Below are 19,141 nucleotides of genomic sequence, written 5' to 3'. Positions count from 1 at the left end.
AACCTTGGCTCTAAAGCCTCAGTGCACCCTCTAGTTAATCCTTTGATAGGATAGCAACCTCAACATTGAAGTCATACACAGACCATTAGAAATTCAGACTGACTGTGGTAAAATGGATCACATTCTGTCCACACTTTACAGTCCACAGTCTTACAACTGTGTGGCAGGGAGGCCAGAGACAAGTGGTCCTCTTTATGCTGTCATGAACCTCAGACACCATGGGCATGGAGTGCATAATATGTCAGCAACACATGATCAGAGATGACTGTAACACCTGATCCAAGATGACTGTAACATCCTGTTGCTGTTCTCAACAGCAAGGGCCTACATCAAAAACCCCTGAAACTGGCAGCACTCTCCGCAGAGGAGCTCATTGTAAGGTAGTCTGCCGCTACTCTGTCTGCATCGCCATCACCACACTCTGCCCTGCAGCTGCCACCACCGCCTGTGTCACCACCAGTAGGCCACAATCTTCAATGAGCATACATATTCCTCAGTTCTGTGGTGTTCTTGGTCACACATTTATGGAGTTTCTGAAAGGCAGTGGAGAGTACTGCCAGGCACAGCACGACCTCTATGCAGAGAAGTGAACGGTAGAAATTCACTTCTACTCCACCAAGAAGCCCCCATAAGAGCAGTTAACCTGGACACAGAAGTGTTGAATTGCAATCTGCAGAGCATTTTCCATGAGTTCTGATCTGGATGGGGTAAACCTCAGTGCACTTGCTTTCTATTGCCTCAGTATTACTGGATTGAAGAGTTGCTACTTCCCATTAGGAGGTTTATTTCATTTATCATTACTCCCAATTTCATAAAGTACTGAGAATTTTAAGTGGAGTATATTGAAGTAGACTTCAGTTTCTTTGCATCATTCCTGTATTCGATTTTTAAAATTCTTTCATAACCCTATTGAGTATGTTAACATGGCTCTGCTCCTGTGGAAGTCGTGTACAAGAACATGAGATTCTTATTACACACAATCCAATCAATGCGACCTCAAAGAAGTTTATTGAGGAACTTAAAATGTATGGAGTTACCACAATTGTAAGAGTATGTGAAGCAACTTACGACACTACTCTGGTGGAGAAAGAAGGCATCCATATTCTTGATTTGTCCTTTTGAGGGTGGTGCACCACCGTCTAACCAGATTGTTGATGACTGGTTAAGTCTTGTAAAAATAAAATTCCGTGAAGAACCTGGTTGCTGTATTGCTGTGCATTGTGTCGCAGGCCTTGGGAGATCTCCAGTGCTTGTTGCCCTGGCACTAGTTGAAAATGGAATGAAATATGAAGATGCGGTCCAGTTCATAAGACAAAAGCAGCGTGGAGCATTTAACAGCAAGCAGCTTCTGTATTTGGAAAAGTACCGACCAAAAAATGGGGCTCCGCTTTAAAGACACCAACGGTCACAGTATTCAATAAAACTGGGTATCTGGTGCCATTGCCTCAGAAGTGGAACTTGAGTTGGAAACTAATTTGTCATTCATGTTAGTCAACAATACTGGTTTGGTGAATAAGTCTACTGAAACTTCCACAGAAATAATGAAAAGCAGTTTATCAGGCTGTGAGCTTGACACAATTGCTGTTTGGGCTTTGATTGACCTATTTGGACACTTAGGAAAAAAATAAAAATTGCTGTTCAGCATTTAAAATGTGCTCATCACTTCTATCAGTTGACCATTCCTAAAATCATTGAGTTACAATTTTAAATATATTCCCATGCCAGACTCTTTATCAATATGGAAGACAGTGCCCAGACCCAGAGCTCAAGCCCCATGACCTACCAAAAAAAGAAGTGTGTGTGTGGGGGGGGGAGGGTATGGATTCCTTTACTTAGCTTGATGATGGAACAAAAATTAAAAAAAATGGAATCATACTGTCGATATTTACCTCTTTAGTAATTGTTTTCAGAATAATGCATTGATGGTTGCTTTAATCTCTTGAATAAGAGGCTTTGTTTAGTGACAGCTAAAAACCTGCCCTAACAAAACACTTTATCAAAAAAAAAAAATCCTATTGGCCACTGGCAAAACAAGATTATAGAATAAAACAGGAGAATTTTTTAAAACAAAACTAGGGCCAGGTGTCCTGGATTTCTTTGATTACTTAAACTTTTAAATAGTTTGAAAAGAGTCAATAGTTTGAGGTATCAGGGAAGCTGATCCCAGTGTTCAAATATGTGGGAGCCAGTGGTGGATCGCCCATCTAGTGTGCTTACTCAACTTGGGCATGCTACAGACAGGATGCCTTCTAAGGAGTAAACCTTGCTTTGCTGAGTTGGTGTTCTTATGGATAGCCTAATTTCACCAGGTATTTCCAACTCAGATCTTCCACGTCATTCATGAGGGACCCTAGGAGCCCCTTAGGAAGAGACACATCCTGCTTCCCTGTTGGGGCAGCCTCCTGGTTCGGCTAAACCTGCCAGCCTTCGTAGCTGACAACAGAGCTGAAATTTAAAGTTAATCAAACAAGCCCAAACAAGCATCCTCATAAGCAAGGAACCTCATGGATTGGCTATGGCAGAAAAAATTGAACTATAAACTATAACCACTTTGGTAGTTGTGTATTCTCAGGGGCTGAGTGTGTTGGAAGAAGAGTCTTCACAAAGAATTTAAGAGTTGGAATCTGAGTCTTGATCTGCAATTTTATTTTCCTGCTAGGAAAGGATGAAATGTTGAAGAAGTCATCTATGAGAAAATCTTGAGGAAGGGGGAGTTGTGTACAGAGATGAACAAGAAATGTGCGATCTGAAGGGCTGAGTGCACTGAAGAATTATTCGAGCATGTCTCTGATTTAAGAATTCTAAGCCTAGGAATCCCCCAAAAATTGGAGCTACAAAGGTTCCCTCAGACATTCTCTATATTGTCATCTTTTAGGGACAATGTAGTCTTTTAGGGAAAATGTGGGGAAAGATCTGAAAATACATGTTAAGGCTGATTTTAATTTTTGATCTCTATTTTTAATGTGAACTTTTTTGAAACTAAAACTTGTATGTCTGTGTCTCTGTAGATATCTTCAGAAAGATCTGTTATTGGCATTCAGTAATTAACTGAGTTAAAGATGGTCCTAAACTCAAATAGCAAGACTCTTGGAATTTCATTCTTTATATTGTACTGGGTGCAGCAAGTTGTTTTTATTGCTATTGCATAGAAAACCCTTCTTATAGAATTACTTTTTTCTGGATATTTCACTTAAAAGAACATTTAGTTCAAAGGTTTTATAAAAGAGGAATAATCAGCAAGTAAAAGAAACATACAAAGGTATAACTACATGTTTTTGGAGTGTTTATATAATAGCCAGTCAAGATTGTTTCAAACAGCCTTGGGTAAGAAGAGAAAGTGGAAAGGAGGGATGATTTAATCCCTAAGCAACTGTCTAAAACCAATAAAAATTTTAGGGGGAGGGTATTTGCCAGACTATATCAGGTATGGCTATCAAAACTTAGAGTGCCAGAACAAGGTCAGTCTGGACATGCCAGAACCTTCCTTCTTATAAAGGTGATAAACATTTGGTGGCTGGATCTTCCAGGGTAATTGAAAACGAATTCAGTTGAGCCAGGCCCACTACTTAATCACTCAGCTCAAACCTGCTAATGATTATGAAGCAAGATTTGATCATCGAAGGAAAAAAATAGTATCCATAAGCAACTGTATTTAAGTCCTAGAAAGGTGCCTATCAGGCTGCCATAGGATTTCTCCTCTTAACTTTGTCTAGAGCTGTGAGATCCTTTGCCTCCAATCACTTCTTTTGAGTTTCCAGCTCCACCTATGCTAAAAAGCATAGAAGAAAACTGGATTTCATCTGGGAAGGACCATTTGAAGTCCTGTTTGTGGCAGAGACAGCTGTTCCAACAGAGGAGTGAGGATGGGCTTTTTACACTTGGGTGAGGATTGCTCTGGCTTCATATCAGAACTTTGGTACCAAACTGACTCCATAAAGCTTTCCAGATGGTGGTCCTGTTTATGAACATGGAAGCTACAGCTAAAGGGTCTATCAAGGAGAGGGGCCTCTTGTTAAGAGGGAAGTGGTTTCCTCTCCAGCATGAAGGGGAGTTCCTTTACCAGTATGCAGGGGGGATCTTTCCCCATATTATCCCCATTATCATATACATCCCCAGTCTCATAATGCCATGAGTATTGCCTTGTGACAATCTATATCCTGCCTGGGAAAATCCAAATGTCCTCACTCATCTCCTTTAAGGTGACCCACCCTTGAGGCCAAGCCCTTTCTGGCTCCTCTAATGCTAGGGCATTTTTTATTGTGTTCTAGGTGTTCGGTGGTAATCCTCTGGATAGACTAAAAATTCAAGTCATAGACTATAGAAATTGGGACTAGGGAAGGGAAGGCTCATGCTTGGGTGAAATGGACTACATATTTTGTCCTGCATTAAATACTGTTAAGATAGTGTGTGTCAGGGTAGCCAGAGACACAAGTGGACCCTATCTTGCTTGTGTTGGACCTCAGACCCACAGAGGCATGGAGTATATTATCTCTGCCAGCAAAACGTAGATTGGGGACCCTTACTGTTGAACAGCAACAACAGGGTATTATGACAAACCACCTGAAACTACATGATCATTTCCTTCCAAGGCCAAATATACCCCTTGCCTTCTTGTGTGTGTGTGGGGGGGGGGTTGACATTTCTGACAATCTTATCTGGCTGCACTGAGGACCAGTCCTTTGAAGAGATGAGTAGTTAGCACTAGCATAGCCAAGGGAAATGTCTGGTATTGCAGAGGACCAGTGCTTGCCAACTGGGTTGGCCATTTTGGTTCAATGTGCCCTTCATTTTACTCAAACTCTTTGAGAGTAGTCAGGCTGAGAAAATGCTAAACACCAGGTAAGCAGAGAACTCTAATCCCTAGAGGGTCTTCCAACCTTCATATTTTTACATAGATTCGATTGGGATCTCCCAAAGAGTTCCTAATCAAAATCTGCTACCTGAGTTCTAGCTGTAAACTGGTAATACCTACAAAATGTAGATTGGATTAGATTCATTAGTAGATTAGACTAAATTTATTACCTTCAGAGGCTTGTTAATTATACTTGATACCATTGAAAGAATAACAGAATAACTAAATGCCACTAGTAGATGGCATGAAGAGATTAGCCCTAGATACATTAGCTGAAAAAGGAAGTGTCTCTGTAGTGATTAGAATCAGTGCTGCACAGTGCTGAACAAAGGCCTTACAAGAATTGAACACTGACAAATGGTGAATCATTTACTAGCTTGTTCATCAATAATTTCCAAGACAAAGGGATGATGCTGTCTACATTTGACACTTCTAATTATTTGGGTAGTAAGGCCTGTGTTGGTCGTTGTATGATTGAAGGCAGATTACAAAACACCCATTTCTTAAATATTCTCCCTTTGATACTGCTGAATGGGAAAGTCAATTAAAGCTGAGTAGGTTTGAAGAAAAAAAGACGAGAGGATTGTAAGAGTTAGAATTGTTTCTTCCAAAGTACTTGACATAAACACTACCTTTTAAAGGGTAGCCACCATATTATAAGAAGTTAAGCCATATCCTGTTGGAAAAATTTTAGGGATTAAAGCCTGGCTCAAATGGAGTTCCAGCTCAGTAAAGATTACTTTTCTGATGAGCTTTGGTGAAATGTCCTGTTTTTTGCCTAGTTTGAAAGGAGTTACAAATTTATCTGAGCAAGAAAGGTTATGACTCCAAAGTTCTGATCAGTGAAAATCAGTGGTGGACTTTCCACTCAGCATGCTTGCTGGCTGGATTCCTATCAATGGTACATTCTTCCTGCAGAAGTAAATTATACTTTGCTGAGTTCCTTTTGAGATGGTGTTCTTTTCCTCTGTGACACCCCATATCCCAAGATATTTCCAACAACTTCTCTGACTGATATACTTTAAAAACTCCTTATTTGGGATATCTTTGATAAAGCACAGGCTGTTAATACTGTACATTAATTAAACAAAGGGATTTCATTCTTATTCCATGCATACAAGGTGTACAGAAGGGGTGAATTTGCTCATTCGGCCCCAACTCATGTTTTCTTTTTATGGTTTCTCTCTCACCTTCATGTGAGGTACATCAAATGTATCCATCACCATCACCTGTGTCTTTCCTTTTCCTCATCTGGTTGATTCTTGCTCCAGACAGTGTTCTTATTTGCCTCATATCTTTCTGTGTAAATGATTGTAAGCAAAAATACTGACAGAAAATAGACTATAAACTGTGATAACAGGGTTAAAAAGTCTTACAAAGGAAGAGTATTATGTTAACTCAGATATGCCTATTTTCAAACTTTGCTGTTTTCATCCTTTTCCATGAGGACCTACTTTGAATTTTCAAGTGATTTTATTTTCTGCTTAATCATCAAATCATAAGCAGTGCCAAACATTTCTTCTGAAAGTGTTAGTACCCTTTGATGGTTAGCCTGCCTGTCAGTGAGTAAGGTTAGTTTTTATTTTATTGGAGCTTTGGCTCTGGTTATCAGGTACTCTCAGGCTTTATTTTACTATTCGCTTTTTTTTCCTGCTTCTCCACCTGCAATCTGCTTTTTCCTCTGCAATCAATCTTTCCCAGGATAAAGCTGAGAAGTGGCAGAGCAAGAGGTCAAATGGCATGATCACTCAGTGTGCTAGTCAGCAACCTGTGGAGTGGGTATGTGCTCAAGTTGACGCATCGAGGCATGGTGAGAAATTAATATATAAGCAACAACTAGATACATGCAAACACACTTAAGAGTAATCTGTCTTTAGTAGATAAGAGATGGCATGCATATATCCTTTTAAAAATATTTTGGGGACTTCTTGACAACTAGGCTTGAGTTAGTCAACTTTGTGTTGCTATTATAAATACTTAAGATAGAACTTAAAAAGAAGGGTTTGTTTTGGTTCAAAATTTTTGAGTCTCCAGTCCATGATTAGACAGGCCTGTTGTGTTAAGATTGGGGATAATATGATGTGTGTAATGTGGAAGAAAACCATTCACTTCATGGTCAAGAAAAACCTGGGTCCTATTTCTCACTTCAAGGATACACTCTAAATCACCAGAAGACCTCCCAGGACACCCCCTAAAGAGCCAGAACACTTCTCACTAGGCCTCACATTCTCGTTTGTACCACCTAAGGGTAAGTCTTTAAAACACAGACTTTGGGTAGACATTTAAGATCTAGTTTATAGCATTGCCTTGTGAATAGTAATGGCATATAAATTACCTGGGCATGTTTAATTACAGCTTCAGATTCAGTGGGTCTGGGGCCACTGAGAATTTTTTGAGTTTCTAATCGGTTCCTGTGTTAATCCATGTTTGGGTATGAGGATTGCTTTTTTGAGTAGCACTGCTCTTTGTACCACATATGGCACCATAAGCTGCAAGTTTTCAGCTAGTACTTGAATATTGGAGGAATGAGAAGAAGCACAGAAGATAGTCAAAGAAATAGCACAACACTGCACAATTTGGAACAAAAGCCTGCAAGAAGGGATCTCAGCAAAGCACTAGAGCTCATAGCTGCTTAGATTGAAGGCCTTTATAGGGAAGGCTGGTGGGTTACTCAGAGGGCACTGAGGAGAGGGGGCTGACTGCCTGGGGGTGATGGGAAGTGAGGAGGGGTGTGGAAGGGGAGGGTTGCTGTGGGGATATCTAGGAACAAACCTTGTGGTTCCTAGGGCACAGAATGCTGCCTGTGGTCAATTGTGGACAAGATGTTACTTGTGGTCAGGTAGGTGTCACCTCCCTCTGCCCACCCCTAATGCTTTTCTTTGTTTCTGCTTTCAGCTGACATTAAGCAAAGTCCATGGACAGGAACCTCATGATGGCATTTTGACCAAACAGACTTAACAAGATATACCTATATACGCTTAGCAACCTGTGAAAGCAGATTAGTTAGGTGTCATATTTCCCATTGTTAACACTCATTTAAGGTAATCTATACTGAAGAAAAGTGGCATGCTAATGTCTTCCTTGGACCATTCCTCTTTTCATCAAACCTAACTGAGCTTTGGGGACTGCCCGTCCCTAAGTCCACTCTGTGGTCCCTTCTCTGGGACTGAGCACTGAAGTGGGTGATGGGTCTTCTGGTGGATTGGTTAGCAAGTTTTCTTTAGCGAGTTCTAGGCAGTGAACAGTGCTGGAGGCATTGAACTTAATGAACACTTAGGCTTTGATTAGAAGGCAGCTAGGGGCCATGTCAGCCACCTTCCAGTGGCTGCAGAGGATGGTCCTAGACTAGTTGGAGAATCTAGCTGAGATCATGAGGGCACAAAATTTAGAGGTCCCAGAGTCACCACAGAATATGAGATAGCATGCAGCCCCTTATCAAAGAACTTTCTTTATAACTTAAACAATTTAAGTTTCTTTATTTTGCAAGGAAACAATATTTTAAAATGACTATTTCATTCTTGTGCAAGAAAAAATTCATTTCACCAAAAATGACATTTATTAATGGTCTTTTTGTGTAGATAGAGATATTTTAAGAGTCCAGATATGAATTGTTAGAACAATGACAATTTTGAAGGATGTTACTTTGAAAGCACAATTTGTACTGAAAGCCCAATTTACACTTCGTTTGTACTGATTTTTATGATAGAATTAAACATCTTTTCTTTGAAGAGTGATAATTTCATGGCAGACAGAAAAGAAGTAAATATTTTCATTAAGTTTTAACCTCTTTCTTGTCCTTTTCTTTAGATTTCAGTAATGTCTTCTAAACTTTTATGTGACCAATCTAGAAAGACATTTTTTTTTGCTAGTACTGGGCTTGAGTTCAGGGCCTGAGCACTGTCTTTGGACTTTCTGAAGGCTAGAGCTCCACCACTTGAGCCTCAGCACCACTTCTGGCTTTTTGCTATGGATGTGGTACCGAAGAATCGAACCCAAGTCTTCATGCATGCTAGGCAAGCACTCTACCATTAAGCCAAACTCCCAGCCCTAGAAAGACATTTTTTTAAACAAATAAAAACACTTAGATTTCCTTTTTCTAAAATCAACTTTTGATCCAACTCTTAATTCACATTATTTATATTCTTATACTGATTTAAAATAGCAGATACATACATTATAAATTTGTTTGCTTTGTATTTACAACATTAAAAAATATTATTTTAACTAATTTTCTAAACATTTCTTAGCTACAGACCTTGGGAAGTCATTTGCATTCCTTTTAACTAACATTTCTTTTCTTAAAAGTTTCAGAAATACAAATGAACTGTTGGCCTCTTTACAAATACTAGTTTCATACAAATACTAGTTTAATAGTACAAGTTCTGAGCAATCATAGCTTCTTTTGTTCATATGCTTTGTTTTATCTCCTTTGGATTTCCTTCAGTTGATGGAAACTGTGGTAACTATATGTACAAACTCGCATTTACAGTGTATTTCTTAAAATTGCTCCAAAATCTACATCCAAAAGCACTGTGATATGGATCCACAGATTGAATATTTCTTCATCTGAGACAGGCCAAGTTTTCAGAATGGGGCCTGTAGGAAATGAAATCTCAAACTGAGAGGCAGATAGAGGTAGGAAGTCTTTGTAAAGATAGAGACCACAGCTTGTCCTCAGGAAGCCCCAAGAAAAATGGGGGCTCCATAGAGCTGTGTGTTAGGCGAAGAGGTGGGAAAGGGATTCAGTGTCTACTGCAGTGCTGACCAAAGCTCTTTATGGAGTCCAGGGAAATACGAGGGTTTTCTACTAATCTTGGGGTTCAAGATCAATGCTATGAAATGAAGACTTTAGGAAGCCTGATTGATGATAGTCCAAAGACCAGATACCAAAGGTAAAGATATATGTTGAAACTGACCAAGAGCCGATGGCAGTATCCCCATAGGGATGAATATTCATGTTGCTCAAGTGAGGAGAGAATCAATATACCAGAGATTTTTACCATCAGAATTTCAACCAATATCTTCTAAGCAGCCCAATTGACAGTATTACTGTGCCCTTTATGGAATAACTGAGCCTCGGGAAACATACAATTACACAAGTAGGAATATTGGGACTCAGTAAAATCAGGTCATATGAGTCCCAAGTTCAGCATTGTTTCCACTACAGCATACCGACCTGACCTAACCCCGTGAATCACTGCCCTTAGAGCACAGGCAAGTGTCTGGCTCAGGAAACAGGTTATTTATTTAGATTTTTAACAACCACAAGTAGATTTCCTGGGCAAGAGGGACCACATTTTCTATGTCCAGTGAACAGTGGTACCAGGACTGTGGTGGGGGTCATGCAGCAAAGAACATAGTCAACTTCCGGATGTGACTCTTCTTAAAAATTTTATTATATAATAAAACAGAGTTTACATGAAATTAATGACTCAGTCTTCTATGGGCCTATCACATTTTCCTTTGTTATATTTGTCTCTTCAACAGAGAAACATTTGTCTCTAACAGAGAAACAAGGAGAACACTTGTTCAAATATTAATTTTAAACTTTCCTGGGCCCTGTGGTGCAAGGAGACAATTAAGAGCTTAATATAAACACCTAAATCAGAATTAAATACCTGCTTGGTGGAGCTACAAATAATGTGTCATTGTAGTTTAGGCAAAGCACTTTATGCTAATAATCTGTATTTTATTGTTACTCCTGATTTTATCCTAGCACTGAAAGTCAGGGAATAACAATGAAAGTCAGGGAATAAAGTAAAAAGTTTCACTAAAATGAGAAAATGACTTAAAAGATAAGAAATAAGTCTTTCTGATCCTTAAACCATCTATTTCTTCCCTTCAGCAGATCTTTTATTCCTCTTATTTTTAATTATCTCCAGTTGTACATATGAGTTACCATTAACAAAGCAATTTATGAATACCACTCATCTTGATCAGTGTCACCTCTTTCAACATCCTTACTCCTCACTCTTCCTGACCCACCTCATACCTTTTCTTAGTTGTGTATAATATACATGGAGTTCTTGACTTCCTTCTCCCCTTTTGTCTTCCTTTATCCACTCCTTTCCCCTTGACCCCACCCACCTCTCACAAGTACTGTTTCCTGGTACTTATTTTGTTGGGTTATCATTCTGCCTTTTTAAGGAATTTTGAATATTTTGAGTATTGCCTTGGATCTACCATATTTCAGTTAATACATTTTGTAAACACTTGCATATCACCTGAAGTATTTACTTATAAGTTTCAGTGTGTGTATATACACCACATTGTTTGATCCATTTGTTCATTGAAGAGTACCTGAGCTGATTCCATTTCACACTGCATATGCACTTGCTATTCCTTTGGTTGCACAGCTTTTTTAGTTAAACTCAAAGAATCTTTTTTTATATATTTTTATTGTAATTCATAGAAGGGTTATATTATATTCACCAGATAGAAGGTGCATTACTTCATAAATACTGATACCCTTTCTCATGTCTTGGTCCCCATTTCTCTCCCCCTATCTCCACACCTCATCTTGTTTTCCTCCCTTCCCTATCCTATTTCAAATAAGCATATATACAATATATCAGATAACATGGTAAAATATGACATAACTAAAGGACAGCAAAAGAGATAATATATTACATTAAGGACAAAATCACTCTCACAGAATCTTTTAACAATCTTTTTTGGTTAAACTCACAGATGTCACATCTTCAATCCTGAGTGTCTGTTACCTTCACTAACCAATTCCCTGATCTGTTTGTTCTTCAGTTTTCTCATCTGCAAAACGAGGTACTTGTACACATGTACTTTTCTAAGGCTGGTAAAGGTAGGGATTAGATGTCAATATTTGAAAAAATATTTGAAATAAATAAAATATAATATATAAACATATTATAATACAATACATGATTTATATTATAATTATAAATAAAATAAGTATCAAAAAATGAAAAAATTGAAACAATGCCCCACACATAGTGTTCAATGTTATCTGAATCCATACCTTAATTGGCTGATGTTTAAAATGAAGATAACAAGAAGGCAACAATTCTGACCCATGATTTTAAGATAGGTGAAGATTATTGAAGTACCTACAAGATGGTAAACATCAATTCCTCTTCTACTTTTATAAGGAAGCACTTTCACAGTTTTGAAAGATTAGGCACGTGTGTGTGTGCGCACAGGTGCATGCAGACGCACGCGCACACACACTACTTTCAAGATTACAATGTCAAACTCTCAGAAGGCAGATTTAGAAATCTGTGAAGTTGCCAGTAAAAGCATTGGCTCAGGTGTTACAGGGCAATGTATTATTTAGCCTAAAGTCCAAAAGTTGTCAACTTCCAAAAAGCAGACATGGAAATTTTCATGATATACTCAATGAAGCTTCTGAAGAGGCTTGTCATTTTACAATAAAGCAATCCTATCAATGTCGATAGAACCTTGCAGCACTCATTTCTTCCTCCCACTCAAACGACTTTAAAGTCTGTAAGCTTGTCAAGAAGCTGTTGTTTTTCATTTCACTTCAGAACTCTCCATGATAATAAACGAGAAGGCCTACATTAAAGGGCATTTATAATAACAGTAATACAACACTCATACACTTGGAGATAAACCAGCTTTAAAAATTGAGTTTTGGCTGTAAACTTATTCTTTCACATTAACATATTTTGAACAAAGGCATGCAAATGTTTGAGTGTGGGCAGTCATATTTTTTCATAAATAAGCTTTTTTAAAGTTTTATAGTTCACAGCAAAAAATATTGAGTAGAAGATACAGAGATTTTCTATAAACCCTATACACTCATGGCCTCCTTCACTATCAAATCCTCATGATAATGATACCTCATTATCATCCAAAGTGTCCCCCACAGTCTATGTCAGGGTTCATTCTTGGTGGTGTTCATTCCATGAATGTGAATAAATTCATGCCATATATCCACCATGATAGCTTGAAAGCATTTCTCTTTATCCTGCCTTCTCATTCCTCCATTATGCCTTTTGACTCCTAATAACTACTGACCTTTCTACTGTCTCCATGGCTTTGCCCTTTTGTGCCATGTAGTTAGAAAGGGTACATACATTTTAAAAAACAGTACATAATTATGTGCCCTTTTCCAATTGGTTTCTTTCACCAAGTAATTGCTTAACTTTCTTCATGTCTATTTATTGCTGGATACTCATTTATTCATTCTTTCTAGCCCAGATGACTACATAGGATGGACCACAGCTTATCTATTCAGTTACGGAAGGATGTCTATGCTTCTTTCTAAGTTTAGACAATTATGGATAAAGCCGTTGTGAATACCCACATGATGATTTTGTGTTAGTCATGAGCTCTTCTGTGTAAACAGTAAGGAACATGATTTTGGATAAAACTAAACCTTTTCACCATATGACCTTGACATCATATTCCTTATTTCCAGTGTACCTGTACAATGCTGCCTTATCACCAGCAGTGAGTTTTGTTCATGTCCATCAGCATTTGGTGGAGTAAAGGCTCTGGATGTGGGCCATTCTAAGAGATTTATAATACTTGTTGATTTAATGCATGCCCTTGGAGCATTTTTCAGACATACCTGCCATCCATGTATATTTCTGCAATATACATGTAGGTATCTTTTAACATGATCTTTTGGGGGGTTGATTATTTTCTTAATAATGCATCTATCTGGATATTCAGACTTTATTCTTCACCTTTAGTAAGATTTTATCCAGTTCCTGTTGATTATTGAATTTCATACCACGCAATTCTTCTGTGTTTTATATACTTCCTTTTTTTCAGTCTTTTTTTTATTGTAATTAGTAAAAGGGTTACATGATATTTTCCAGATAGAAGATGAATTAATTCACATACATTGATACCCTTTCACATGTCTTGGTACCCATTTCCCTCCCCCCCCACAACCCCCACCGTCTTGGTTTTCCCCCCTTCCCTATCAAATCTCAAATATCCAAATACAAATAAATTCAATATATCAGATAACAAAGTGAGATACTATACCAATATGAGATAACCAAGGGACGGCAAAGGAGATGAGAGACAACATAGTATATTAAGGACAACAATCATTCGTTATATGGCTTTTGTTTCAATATCCTGGAGGTCATTTCAATTAGCTTCATACTATATGGCCTTATGTATCAAGATTTTGCTCTATTGCAAATCTCTGCTAGTAGAGCCCAAGGTTTCTAATGATTATGATGAATGAGGGAAACCACTGAGCCTAAGTTCCCTTGAGTCTGGCTTACTTCACTTAATATGATTTTTTCTAAGTCTCTCCATTTCCTAACAAATGGGGCAATGTCATTCTTTCTGACAGCAGCATAGAATTCCATTGTGTACAAATACCACAACTTGTTGATCCACTCATCAACTGAGGGACATCTAGGTTGGTTCCATATCTTTGCTATGGTGAATAGTGCTGCAGTGAACATTGTTGTGCTAGTGGATTTAGTATGCCCTTGTTTCTGGATGGTTGGGTAAATGCCAAGTAGTGGAATTGCTGGGTCATAGGGGAGTTCTATGTTTAGCCTTCTGAGGCACTGCTACACTACTTTCCATAGTGGTTGAACGAGTTTGCACTTCCACCAACAGTGTAGTAGTGATCCCTCCTGGCCACATCCCTCCAGCATCTGTTATTATTCGTTTTCTTGATCTGGCCATTCTAACCAGAGTGAGGTGGAATCTTAGAGTTGTTTTGATTTGCATTTCTTTTGTGACCAGAGATGTTGAGCATTTCTTCATGTGTCTATAGGCCATTTTTGTTTCTTCTTCAGAGAAAACTCTCTTTAAGTCTTTGGCCCATTTTTTAATGGGATGGTTGTTACTTTGGAGATTAGTTTTGGAGTGATTCAATTTTTTCAGCTGTTGATATATTTTAGATATGAGGCCTTTGTCTGTTGTATGGTTGGTGAAGATCTTCTCCCACTCTGTAGGCTTCCTAATTAATTTACTAGCTATGTCCTTTGCCATACAAAAGCTCCGCAGTTTAATGCAGTCCCACTTATCCAGCCTTTATCTGATTTGTTGTGATTCTTGGTCCTTATTAAGAAAGTTTCTACCTGTGCCATGGAGGCCTAGTGAATCTCCTATTCCTTCCTGTAAACTTTTCAGTGTGTCAGCTTTTACCTCCAGGTCTTTGATCCATTTGGAGTTAATTCTAGTGCAAGGTGACAAAGAAGGATCCAATTTTAGTTTTCTGCAGGTGCTTAACCACTTCTGCCAGCACAACTTGTTGAAGAGGCTGTCTTTCTTCCATTCTATTTTTTTGCCTCCCTTGTCAAAGATTAGGTGGCCATAGGTCTGTGGTTTAATATCTGGGTCCTCAGTTCTATTCCATTGGTCTTCAGGCCTGTTCTTGTGCCAGTACTAAGCTGTTTTGAGAATTATAGCTCTGTAATAGAGTCTAAAGTTTGGAATTGAAATTCCTCAAGCGCTGTTCTTTCTGCTAAGAAGTGTTTTTGCTATACAGGGTCTTTTATTATTCCATATGAAATTTTGAATTGCCTGTTCTCTTTCTTTAAAGAATGCCATTGGGATATTGATGGGCATTGTGTTGAATTTGTAGATAGCCCTTGGCAAGATTGTCATTTTCACCATGTTGATTCTTCCAATCCAGGAGCATGGGAGGTTTTTCCATTTCCTTAGATCGGCTTTAATTTCCTTTTTTAGGGTTTTCAAGTTTTCGTCGAAAAGGTCCTTTACATTCTTAGTTAAGCTAATTCCTAGGTATTTTATTTTCTTTGAGGCTATTGTGAAAGGAGTTTCTTTCCTGATTATTGCCTCATTCCTCTCACTGTTGGCGTAAAGGAAGGCAGTTGATTTTTGAGGGTTGATTTTATAGCCTGCTACTCTTCCAAAGCTTTGAATCAGCTCAAAGAGGTTGGGAGTAGAGTCTATAGGATTCTTTAAATACAGAATCATGTCATCTGCAAAGAGGGATAGTTTTATTTCCTCTTTCCCTACTTGGATCCCCTTTATGCTTGCTTCTTGCCTTATTGCACTGGCTAGTAATTCTAGTACTATGTTAAAGAGTAGTGGAGAGAGTGGGCATCCTTGTCTCATTCCTGATTTTAGAGGGAATGGCTTTAGATTTCCACCATTAAGTGTAATACTAGCAGTGGGTTTGCCCTTCAGATCCTTGCTGTGTTTCCACTGCTTTGTCAGAGTCTGTGACTGTGGGGGGCCCCTCGGTGCTGTCTTGCTCAGGATTCCCAGCTGGAGGATGCCTCGCTCGAGAATTGAGGGGGGACAGATGCTGGCTCCTATTTTCCCGCACCCCCTACCCGCTGTTGTAAGGCAGGGTCCCAGCGCCCCCCACTCTCCAGATCCAGTGGCTTGGGAGAGGAGCCTGGTGGGCGGGTGGGAGCTGGGCCAGCTCCGCCTCCCCTGGTGGGGTGCTGAGTCTTAGGGTCCGCCTGCTTGTCAGTCTCCAGTCAGAGGGCTGGGGGTTGAGCCCGTTGGGCGGGTGGGAGTTGGGACAGCCCCGCCTCCCTTGGTGGGGTGCTGGGTCTTAGTTAGCCCGCCTGTCAATCTCCAGTCAATGGCCTGAGGGAGGGGGCTGTTGAGGGAAGGGGCAGGATTCTAAATTCCTTGCCCCCTGCTCCTGCCAGTGTTTCTCGGGCGGGGTGGAGGGTCTGAGTTAAGTTCTATTGCTTGGCACCCGCTCTGCTTTCCTGATGTATTTGGGGATGCGCTGTATTACTCAAGCCTCTGCGTCCGTCTGCGGGTGCTCCACGGTGGTGGGGGGTGGTGGGGAGTCTTTCACTCCCCTCGGGTCTCCGCTGCCGCCTGTGTTCTGCGTCTGGGTTCCGCTGCTTGCTGTTCTGGTTCCGCGTTTGGGTTCCGCTGCTTCCACCCGTCGCTGGCCCGGTTCTGTGCTGGTTTCTGCAGCAGTTGGGCTCCCGGCCTGGCGCCCTCCTCTGCGGCCGCTTTTCGTGGCTTGGAGCCAGCGCCCGCCGCAGCTTTTCCAGTGTGGTGCCGGCACCTGCCGCCGCTTTTCGAGGCTTTCCGCGGCTTTTGCGGGTTGGAGCTGGTGGAGAGAGGTGGGGGAGGGGTCCTTGTTGTCTGAATTCTTTGAGAAAGTTGGATGTGAGCTTTATCTGGATTTCTTTTCCGGTTCGAGTCCTTCTCCGTTGCTTTTTGAGTTTGTTGTTGTGGATTTCTTAAGGTAGTTGGCTCGTGGGACTCCCTGGTTCTCTCTTTTTGTGAGAGCGAGCTAGGCAGCGTCCCTATTGTCTCGCGCCATCTTCCTTCCCCCTCTATACAATTCCTTTTGATTATTGAATTTCTTACCACAAAATTCTTCTGTGTTTTGAGCGAATTTCATGAAAATTATACCAATAGCTCAATCTGTATTAACACCAAATAAAATTTAAACTTTAATAAAGTTTAAAGTGAAATTTGAATGTTTTTAAAATTAAAGACAATTCTATTTAAAAATAGCATTTAAATTGAGCACCAGTTGCTTACACCAGTAACCTAGCTACTTAGGAAGCCGAGATCTGAGGACTGTGGCTCAAATCCAGACTAGGCAGAAAAGCCCATGAAACTCTTATCCCTAATAAAATATTCACAAAAAGCTAGAAGTCGCACTGTGGCTCACAGGGAAGGGTCCACCAAAAAAGCTTAGGGAAAGTGCCCACGCCTTGAGTTTGTTCCCCAAGAATGGAAAATTCAGTATGATATCTTATCACAGATCCAAGGAAGTCTCTCTACTTTTGGAACGTTCTGACAATGCAAAGCACTTTCTTTTACATTTCAAGAAGCCATTTTCCATGACTAGCTATGTTTAAGGTTACACAAAACAGCTAATTCCTCTTGCTGGATCATTATGGTAGGTTGAAGAATGGTCTCCCGTGAAATAGCTACATTCAAATCCCTCATACCTGTGGGTGTTATTGGTAAAGAATGACATAGAAGATTGATTAAGAATTTTGAGGCTGTATTATTCAAATAGATCCCTCATGGATATAATTGTGACTGTCCTTAAACTAAATAGAGAAACAGGTTCCATGATTTCCTTTATTTGTGGTAGTTAGAATGTGCCTATAACTCTCTTAAGTAAATGAGTTGGTAAGCAAGGGGTTATAAAAGGGTTATAAAGGCATGAACTGAAATGTAATAGACTCTATGGAGAGAGCAAATAGAATAATTCTTTATAAAGACTATGAAGTAAAAGCCCAACAAAGTAAGTACCAGGAAATGGGTATTTGCAAGAGGGGAGGGGACCTTAAGGAGAGAGTGATAGACAAATGAAGAAGGAAGGAATAGAATATAGGCAATTATTAACTGTATATACCACAGAATTGACATATAAATGAAGGAGTGGGTCAAAGTTGGTGAGAATATTGAAGTAATGATTAAAATGCATTGTATACATAAAGTAATGATTAAAATGCATTGTATACATAAAGTGTTTTGTTAAATGGCAAGAAATTCAATGCATAACCTAAAATTATGGATCAAGCAAATGTGGCCTATATTCACAATGGAATTCTGTGCTTTCATCAGAAAGAATAAGTATTATCCCATTCATAAGGAAATGAAAAGACTTGGAAAAAAAACATATTAAATGAGGTAAGGCAGTCAGAAAAAAATATAGGCTCCATGTTTTTCCTTATTTGTAATAATTAGCATAAGTCTAGGATTTTCCTAGCAGAGAATCTTAATAGCTCAATATGATCATATAAGATGATGCTATCAAAATGAACTCCAAGATATGGAAACAAGAGGTTTTTCTTTGTTGTTGTTTTTTTTAATGTACAGTGTGAAGGTATTTCTTTTTTCTTTTCTTTTTTCCTTTGGTTTATCCCCTGTTGTCACTGTATTTAATTTTGATACCTTGTGCCTTGTATATACATTTATCTGATTTGGGGAAGAGAGAGACCTACAAATGGTAAGACAAGGGATGAAGATGAATCAATGCAACAGCAATATTCACAAGACACTATGTTGGAAATGAACTTTATAACTTGGGGGGAGGAGTTGGGATGTGGAAAAATGAGGGAGAGAGTAACAATGTTCAACAAGACATGTACTTATTACCTTACATATACATGTAATTCCCCTGTATATCACCTTGACAATATAATTAATTTTTTAAAAATATAAATGATAAAAGAGAGTGTAATGAGAGGGATTGGTGAGAATGTTGAAAGAGGTAACATTGGTCAAGGTAAACTTTTTATTTAAGTAGTTTTACAAAGCATTTTTTAAGGCAGCAGATATAGAGTTCATTACAGAGAGGGGTAGGTGATGTAATGAAAGTAGGTGATGTGACAAGAACAGAAGTTG

At 39.2% G+C, this 19,141-nt stretch overlaps 1 pseudogene; it reads left to right on the top strand.

The window, feature by feature from the left end:
* Positions 1 to 937: 937 nt before the first annotated feature.
* LOC150068978 (protein tyrosine phosphatase type IVA 1 pseudogene) lies at positions 938 to 1,421 on the top strand (annotated as a pseudogene).
* The last annotated feature ends 17,720 nt before the right edge of the window (positions 1,422 to 19,141 follow it).

This window comes from Megascapheus bottae, chromosome 1, assembly GCF_031878675.1.
Source record: "Megascapheus bottae isolate mThoBot1 chromosome 1, mThoBot2.hap1, whole genome shotgun sequence".
NCBI lineage: Eukaryota > Metazoa > Chordata > Mammalia > Rodentia > Geomyidae > Megascapheus > Megascapheus bottae.
Note: the sequence above shows the minus strand (reverse complement) of the source record. Positions and strands in the feature narration are given on the sequence as shown.